This window comes from Macrobrachium rosenbergii, chromosome 17, assembly GCF_040412425.1.
Source record: "Macrobrachium rosenbergii isolate ZJJX-2024 chromosome 17, ASM4041242v1, whole genome shotgun sequence".
Lineage (NCBI taxonomy): Eukaryota > Metazoa > Arthropoda > Malacostraca > Decapoda > Palaemonidae > Macrobrachium > Macrobrachium rosenbergii.
In genome coordinates, this window is record NC_089757.1 from 27,305,682 (window position 1) to 27,315,764 (window position 10,083).

Genomic DNA, 10,083 nt, shown 5'->3' on the forward strand with positions numbered 1-10,083 from the left:
CGCTTGCATACGCCCTCTAGAGCCAACCGGGGTAACCGGGGTTTTCTGTCGCCGGAGTGAAGACCACTTGGAAGATTAGTTTCTTCAATTCAGAGGCAGGATGATTTATTCATCCCTAAGTCACGACAATGATTTTCACATGAGAATATTCTATAATCCGTAACATGAACACAATCATAGCTAAAATTATTTAATTGAATTTTGTTTAAAAGTTTTCTGTATTTCAGTCTCATGGGACTCAAGTGTAGCAAGAACCTCACATACACTGAGCATATTCAGCGCCTAGCCCACATGACGCAAGCAATAATAAAGACGAGATTACCCAACGCAGTTTCCGAGAACCACCACAGCGGTCCTGTCAAATCCGTCTCCGGGGCGTTTTATGTCCCGCCGCTACCGACACTTCCCAAAATGCTGCCTCACGACGATTCATTTCCTTTTACCTTGTCCTAAATAGTTCTGTCCCTTCGTAATTCCTAGAAAATAGAGAGATTAAAAAAAAGAAGAGAGATAGTGTTCACTTCCGCCACGAAGGGAAATACAAAGCCTTCGCGTTTCTGTGACGCAAGTCGTCTTCTCGTTTTCTATTGGCCCGTCCGCTGGTGACCTAGTAGCGACCTGATTGGTCGGGCCGACTGAGTGCTTGCGGGATCCTTCGACTTTTCCAAGACGCAGTTCAAGAAAACGCAATGTTTTCGTGGGTAATCTTTCTTCCTTTTAATCTAAAAAAGGGTATAGATGTCATTAGTGAGCTTCATATGATAATATAACTGATTATGGTCTGTTTTTTTTCGAAAGGACACTCTTTCAAACACACTCAGACAACTGTAGGCGTTCCTACCTCCACCGACCCGGGTATGTCGAACGAACAACTATTACCTCCGTTTGGCTCAGGCAAAAGACCGTCGCACTTCTTCTCTTGATCTTGGGAACTGTGCCACTTGACAGCGTGCATTACTCACTTTTCAGGAAAATGAAAAACTAATCCCTTTAATGCCACCGTGGCATCTCAAAGATGGACGTCACGTATATAGGAAGTCCACCTCGGCGCGCCAAGTTTCAGTGCTTGGCTGACCATGTCGAAGTGAGGAGTGCGTCGACCGAGCTCTCTCCGGTCGTGAGTGAAACTTGGATAATTATCGTTTTTGAGGCTGTATTACGTCGTCCACGGGTCACACCACCTCCCATGTGCTTCTTTCCCACACAAACGAGCCGGTGAGGACCAAATAAATTCGGATATCATCCATTTTTGACGTAGGTTTCGCCGATCAAAACCACATTTGTGTAAAACTTCTCAGGATGAAATTCTGAACATTCCATTGCACTTACGAGACCAGAGATACCTGTCTCGCATCTTTATCTCGCGGGAGCGAGGGAGAAAGGGAGAGAGAGGGAGAAAAAAAAAGAGAGAGGGAAAGCGAAAAGAGAACATGAGCGAAAATGAGTCAATGACAGGACGTTTTAAACATCCACTACACGGAGTCGTCTGTCATTAAAGGGTGACGTCACGACTGAGGACTGGCGTAAGTATTTTCTCGAAAACCTTTTTGTTTCAGACGACCAATTTCCCTTCGGCGTTCAGCTTCAGTGACTTTGCCGCATGACTCATCGCTCGAATCTTTCAATCTCGTCACAGTTACCCACAGCATCATCATCATCATCATCATTATCATCATCATAGTCATTTCGCACACAGGCTGACGTTTAGGGTTAATGAAAAGTAATGACTGGGTTTGCCATCGCAACCGATGGTGAAATAGCTGACAGTGTCGGCGATGATGAATGCACCGGTGGTGGGGGAATGATAGTAGTAGTTGTAGTAGTAAAAATAGTAACAGTAGCAGCAAGAGCAACAACAGTTGTCGGATTAATAGTATTATTAACTGAGGCAGTAGTAGAAAAAATTAAACGGTATGGGAATTAAGAACATATGACTTATATAATATTACGTTCTGGTAACAAGAGATGAGTCAAATCAAACCAAATCAGACCTGTCAAAGAACTGTCACTTGAGAGAGAGAGAGAGAATTTTGCTAAAGCGCAGTAAAAAAAAATTAATTATTCTTGAATTATCGAGACTGCCTACCAGCCTGAAACGCCTACACACACACACACACACACACACACACACACACACACACACACACACACACACACACACACAAACAAATGCTAACGAACTCTGCAACCAGTATCTTACGTACTCTGCTAAGACGAACGGTGATTATACAACACACTGATAAACTAAGACGAACAAACACACAAACATACAACAAAAAAACACACAAACAGGTTTTTAAATTGCTCTTGTCAGCCAAAGAATACATTGTGTCCATCCGAGACACAGGTGAAAGGGGGAGGGAAAGAGGACACAGGGACTGAAGATGATGGGATGGGACTCCTATCCCATCCTACGAACGGACCCATCCCATCCCATCCCATCCCATCTCAATCACCCGAGACGCATAGTCCTCCCGCTCAGTCCCATTTGCGCTCGCCGCTAATGCCACTTCTCATATCACATTCACACATAGAATGTGGTCTCTGGAGCCGTTATATAGTTACCGGAGCAAGAACGAGTCTCTCTCTCTCTCTCTCTCTCTCTCTCTCTCTCTCTCTCTCTCTCTCTCTCTCTCTCTCTTCGTCAATTAGCTATTAGTCCGTTCTCTCGATTAATTCTTTTATCATAAACTTGCAATCAAGACGATATCTTATTTAATTTTCATGATAAATTGATTTTCAAGGCAAATCTTGATGGTAAATAATAATAATAATAATAATAATAATAATAATAATAATAATAATAATAATAATAATAATAATAATAATAATAATAATAAAGCATTTCACATGTAAGATCAAATAACATGTTTAACACTAAACATCACCGAAGCCTTACTGCTCGTTCACATCAACATACATTTATGTCAAAACACATCTACACACACACACACACACACACACACACACACACACACACACACACACGCAAAGGAAAAAAATCATGCTCAAGAATTAACAAGCATGTAAATATGAATACATACACAAGAGGAAATGACTTTTCAAGCACACGTTCGATAGCAAATCTCTCATCCCAGAATGCTAGTCGAGGTCAATCGAGAGAGAGAGAGAGAGAGAGAAAGAGAGAGAGAGAGAGAGAGAAATAATAATATAATAAGCTTTATTTCCAATATTTACATTGGCTATTCTGAGAGAGAGAGAGAGAGAGAGAGAGAGAGAGAGAAACAAACACACGTAATTACAGAAACATGCTTGCATCCAATTACACATAAAAAAAACCACTTACTACCCAGACATTGTCATTAGTAATTACAGTATTATTTACCTAATTACACTTTTCTGTTGATGAATGCAGCCGCATTAAGAAATTTTCCGATGAAAAAATATCAAAAATACTCAGCTACTAATTACTTTCGAAAAATTGTATTAAGGTGAAATCTAACGTTATTTTTTTTATTTGATAAGAGTAACAGTTCCGTGGAATTCAACATGTTTTGGACTAATTAAAGCGGTAAAAATGGTTGAAATTTAATTAGCCTGATACAAATTATATGCGTAAATGGTTTTATCCGCGATCTATTAGCGTGAGTACCCGATGATCTGTTTTGTATAAAAATGGCTCATATGGAAATAAGTTCCAAGAGACACACAAGTAAACAAACACACATACATATATACATATGTATATAAATAATATATATATATACATGTATGTATATATATATATATAATATATATATATATATATATATATATATATATATATATATATATATATAAATATATATATATATATATAATATATATATATATATATATATATATATATATATATATATATATATATATATATATATATATATATATATATATAATTCATATTTCCACACACACACACACACACATATATATATATATATATATATATATATATATATATATACTATATATATAAATCGAAGTCAAATTTCATATTCATAGCTTTAGAGTCTAGCAGAGCATATTAAAATGCCATTAGTTTCCATGTCCGGTTTTTTTTTTACGGTTGTTATAACAAACTCTACAGTTATTACGAAAGGCCGACTGCCTTTTGATTTCAATACGCGAGTAAAAACTTCCTAGATATGCACCAGTTATTTACAACGTTTCATCATAAAAATTTACAAACTGGGATTTACTGGCCGCATAAGACTGTTATTCAGTTTATTGCCCTTTTACTTAAATAAAATACATAAGAGTTTTACTGTTTTCCATTCAGCTCGGATATCATAAGTAAAACGTAACAATATTTTAGTAATAAAAATCATTTATACATTAACCTTTGTCATGACGATCATTAACTTTAGTCAGGACTATTACTAATTCATGAGGAATATTACCAATTCATTAACCTTAGTAATAAATACTACCAATACATTAACTTACTCGCGGTGCGACTTAAAATCATATATAAATATCTATTCCATACCTAAAAATTAATATTTTCATTCTCTAAAGTTATGAGCAGTGGTGCAGTACACTTTTGCATATACGCACTTGAATTTTACACCTGTCATCGGGAGAACCAATAGTTTGAAACTGCTTGTATTATTTGCTTCATAACACATAGTATTTTTCTCCTGTTTTTTGGTGGCTATTAGACACTTCACAAACGAACATTGGACTTACAATGACGTCATCAGATCAGGTAGTCAGAAGCAACTTTTAATGTTAATCACTTAAGAATATATATATATATTTTTTATTGATATCTCTCCATATTTCATTTTGTTTGCTGGAAGGGCTATATAACGTTCTTCGTTTAGTATTTCTCCTTTGTTTGTTTAGAATTTCTCCTTTTTTTTTGGCATTTCTCGTTTGTTTGTTTAGCATTTCTCCTTTTTTTGGCACTTCTTTGTTTGTTCAGCATTTCACTTCTGTTTGTTTAGCATTTCTCCTTTGTTTCTTTAGCATTTCTCCTTTGTTTGTTTAGCATTTCTCCTTTTTTGTGGCATTTCTCCTTTGTTTCTTTAGCATTTCTCTTTTTTGTGTGGCATTTCTCGTTTGTTTGTTTAGCATTTCTCCTTTTTTTGCCACTTCTCCTTTGTTTGTTTAGCATTTCACCTCTGTTTGTGTAGCATTTCTCCTTTGTTCCTTTAGCCTTTCTCCTCTGTTTGTTTAGCATTTCTCCTTTGTTTCTTTAGCATTTCTCCTTTGTTTGTTTACGTGACCGCTTCTGCCACAATTAGAATTATCTGCAGGCCGCCGTGGAATTCTATGTGAAAGTTGCTCAAACTTCCAGAACCAATTCCTTCCAATTTGGTGTTAATCAGTTTCTTGGATACATTTGCTTTCATCTCCCCTCCCGCGGGAACATTACCTTTCGTTGTTTCAGCTCTGCCTCAGAAATCACGTGTTATTATATTCAAGACTTAGTTTGAAGCGTATTCTTCTGATGGGTGATTACATTTTAGCAAACCCCTACCCATTTTCCATAAGCCTCAATGTGCTCGTGTGGGTCGAGGCAGAGAGTCCTGTGGTGCGTTCATGATGTCATTTGATTATGTCAGTGACATTTAATAATAATAATAATAATAATAATAATAATAATAATAATAATAATAATAATAATAATAATAATAATAACGCACATTTTACCTTTAAATTTAGACTTGGTGGGGCGTTAAAACACAATTTTAATTTTTTTTAATCTTCATCATCAGTGATATTTAAATTAATAATAATAATAATAATAATAATAATAATAATAATAATAATAATAATAATAATAATAATAATAATAACGCACATTTTACCTTTAAATTTAGCCTTGGTAGGGAGTTAAAACACAATTTTCATTTTTTTTATCTTTATCATCAGTGATATTTAAATCAATAATAATAATAATAATAATAATAATAATAATAATAATAATAATAATAATAATAATAACGCACATTGCACATTTTACCCTTAAATTTAGACTTGGTAGGGCGTTAAAACACAATTTTCATTTTTTTACTTTTATCATCAGTGATACTTAAATTAATAATAATAATAATAATAATAATAATAATAATAATAATAATAATAATAATAATAATAATAATAATAATAACAATAACGCACATTTTACCTTTAAAATTAGACACGTTAGGTCGTTAAAACACATTTTTTTATTTTTTGTTATTTTTTATCTTTCTCAAAAGATTTCTGTCAGAATTTCTTCTTCTCTAATGTCACCTCCTTTATATTGGCTTCAAATGATTACCTCCTCCGAAAAATTATTTGTTATTGGCTTCTTCCTAATAATTTCCTCGGCCAGTGAAGTGGGATTTTGGTTTTGTCTGTTGAATTTTTCTTGATGCTGATTATATTTGTTTTGGTTAAATTCCTTTTTAGTTTCCTGCAAAAGAAAACTATTGAGCCGGCTTTGTCTGTACGTCCGCACTTTTTTCTGTCCGCATTTTTTTTCTGTCCGGCCTCAGACCTTAAAAACTACTGAGGCTAGAGGGCTGCAAATTGGTATGTTGATCATCCACCTTCCAATCATCAAACATACTAAATTGCAGCCCTCTAGCTTCAGTAGTTTTTATTTTATTTAAGGTTAAAGTTAGCTATAATCGTGCTTCTGGCAACGATATAGGATATGCCAGCACCGGGCCGTGGTTAGAGTTTCGTGAGCCGCGGCTCATACAGCATTATATGCTGCACAGAAAATTCGACTGCGCCGAAGAAACTTCGGCGCATTTTTTACTTGTTTTTATATAATTTTGCTATGGAAGTTCAACAGTGACTACATAATGACCCATCTCTGTTTGTTTACCTGTCTGTCTATCTCAAGATATTTTAAAATGGTATAGATGAATGTTAAAGAAATTGAGTGAAAGGGTGAGATCAGGGATGAAAAAAAAAAAGTTAAGTATACCTTAGTTTAGCAGACCACTGAGCTGATTAACAGCTCTAAGGGCTAGCCAGAAGGATTAGACTTATTTTACGTTGCTAGAAACCAATTTGGTTACCTAGCCGGGACCTGTATTGTGGAATCAGCCACATTATAGCGAGAAATGATATTTCTATCACCAGAAATAAATTCCTCTTATTCTTCATTTGCCGGTCGGAGATTCGAACTCGCGGCCAACAGACTGGTAGCTGAGAACGGAACCCGCTCGCCCAACGAGGAACTACGATCGGGGATGAGAGAGAGAACCTTGGGCATCTTGGTATTATTATTATTATTATTATTATTGAAACAAGGCGACCCTGTAACGAAGCTATAATAATCGAGAATTAAAAACCACAGTAGTGTTAAAAATATTTATGTACAGAGTTAAAAGCGATAAGGAGAGTAGTAGGACTGATGAGGGATACGGAGTAGTATCTGAAAGTCTCTCCTTATCGTTTTTAACTCTGTACAAAAATCTTTTTAGCACTACTGTGGCTTTTAATTATTATTATTATTATTATTATTATTATTATTATTATTATTATTATTATTATTATTATTACTTGTTTTGGTGCGGCCGCTGATTATTATAGCCTTTTATCTTGTGCATCTAAATTTTGTACCTTATGCTAGTTTCTACCTTGACTGTCTCGGTATATGGCCCTAAGCTGAAATAAAGAATTTTGATCCGGATGCAAATTCAGGATCAATATCTTGGATATTTTCACATACCTATGAAACAAATGCCAGTATTTTGATGGAGGAAAATCAACTCTTTTTTTTTTTTTCCTCTGAAAATCTGGCAGCCTCTAAGATTTCAAACAGATCTGAACATCTGAACTAGCAACATGACGACATACCAAGAAAAAAATACGCCCTCACACTGGCAGAATTAAGTGCTTTATAAATGCTCGTTCTTAAGTTCTGTTAGTATGTCGTTTGTTAGTTCATTTTAGTTTGTCTTTCTTTGCTTCTGTCTTTTAGCAGGAACAATCAAAAGCTCATCAGTGAAGGAGCCTTAAAGCTCTACGTGAAAAGTCCATCTGGATTACAGTCCAGATGTCTGTCACTCGCCCGGGGCTACTGCTGTCTCCCCGCCCCAACCCTCTCTCTCTCTCTCTCTCTCTCTCTCTCTCTCTCTCACGTAAACCGATGGCCGTTTTGACTTAACATCCTCAAGTGGAACACCTCACACCCTCTACATGCCCCCAATATCACTTCCTTATGAAGTGTTAGGCCTAAAGGCGAGGAGGGCGCGCCTATTTCGCCTGAGAGAGAGAGAGAGAGAAGAAAGAAGAGAGAAAGAAGAAAGGAGAGAGAGAAGGCCTATGGAGGTTACAGAGAGCGTGGAGGAAGGAGGAAAGGGAATAAAGGGGAGAGGGAAGGTTGGTAAAGAGTCGATCACTCTGACCACCATGGCGTCTGGCATCAGGCAGGGCGAGATGGAGGACCGATAGACATGCTCTTGTAGGACGTCATTATTCAAAAGGTCCAAAGTGGGTAATGTAGACCGGGAAAGGAAGGGGAGGTGGGAGGAGATGTTATGGAAATGGGAGGGGGAAGGGAAGGGGCGCAGCTTATAGTAACAGTGGGTGCTGACCTTGCCAGGAAGGGAGGGGGGGGGGAGAGGGAGAGGGATTGATTGCATGACTGAGTGGTTATGAGCTGTGATAGATGAGGTCCGCGAGACGCTACCGTCCATTATCGTTCCTTTTTTTTTTTTACTTTTTCTAGCTTTATTATTGCTTCTGTCACTTGTTGCAAAGATTCTTATGAGAATATCAGTCAAATTCTCAATGAAAGGACTTAGGAGACGAGTACCCAGATACCTTTATTTACCCCAGGTCTGATAAAAAATAAGAAAATTATATAACTTTGATTTTTTGTGCAAAGGCTTCTGGAGCAAGCAACGCACTAGCCAAGTCTGGCTTAGGAGTTGGTAGAACTAAATTTAGTAATAAGAAAGAAGGAAAAAACTAGGGATGACCCTAGAAGGGGCAACTGACTTATCTTTTTACATAGAACACACACATGTATATATATATATATATATATATATATATATATATATAATGTACATGGACTATAAAATTCATAAAAGAAATTGAGCAACTACAGTCAACACATTAATACAATTACTACTACTACTACTACTACTACTACTACTACTACTACTACTACTACTACTACCACTGCTATTAACAATATTAATAATATAACAGTATTTGGGAGGGAGACTTTTATTTTTTTAAAAAGGTGTCTTTGAAAATTATGGCTGCTTCAGCAGAGTTGTCGCAGTGTTTCACTTTCTCTATTTGTATTATTAGTCCTTTTTTCTGTGGGACATAAATAATTCAGGAGACGACCTAAATTTCTCTCCTCTGTTTTATCTGTTATATTATTTATAAATTTATATATACAAATTTATATAAATGTATATATATATACTGTATATATATATATATATATATATATATATATATATATATATATATATATATATATATATATATATATATATATATATACATACATGGGAATTTAATTCACTAATAATAATAATAATCTTTATTTCTCCTTACAGTGAAATACAAATACAGAACAGATACAATATGCCCAGTGCAAAATACGAATATGAAAATAAAGGATGACTCATACTGACCGCAATAATACTAAATCAATGCTACATGTGGCACACATTGAAGGGTACCGATGGGTTTAGCTCACTTTACTGAATGATAATGAGTTTTAAAATTTTTTAGGCAGTTTGCTATAAACATGAGAGCTAGGTGTGTACGTTAGACCCTCAAGAATGTTAACATGCAATCAGTAAGCATCTTCTTGTCTCTTGGGCATAATTTGTATGCAGGGAGCACCCACTGGCATTATACTAGCAGCAGCATTTTGATTTTTGGTGAAAAAAGGCAAATCTCCTTGCAATCATGTTTCCAACTGCACACAGCTTAGGTGGGGTCTGTCCAGTATTAGCCGTTTTCTCTTAGAGCTTCACGGATAATGTACTCCAGTTGTGTCTGTTCAATATTAGCCGTTTTCTCTTAATTTCACTGATAATGTACTCCAGTTGTGTCTGTTCAATATTAGCCGTTTTCTCTTAGAGCTTCACTGATGATGTACTC

The 10,083-nt window shown here is 35.8% G+C and overlaps 1 protein-coding gene across 1 annotated transcript in view; it reads left to right on the top strand.

The window, feature by feature from the left end:
- The first annotated feature begins 1,061 nt into the window (after positions 1-1,061).
- LOC136847813 (uncharacterized) overlaps positions 1,062-10,083 on the top strand; it is a 229,114-nt gene continuing 220,092 nt past the window's right edge. Inside the window, 1 exon segment of the mRNA XM_067119740.1 lies at positions 1,062-1,523. The gene's annotated coding sequence lies outside the window, so the exon portion shown is untranslated.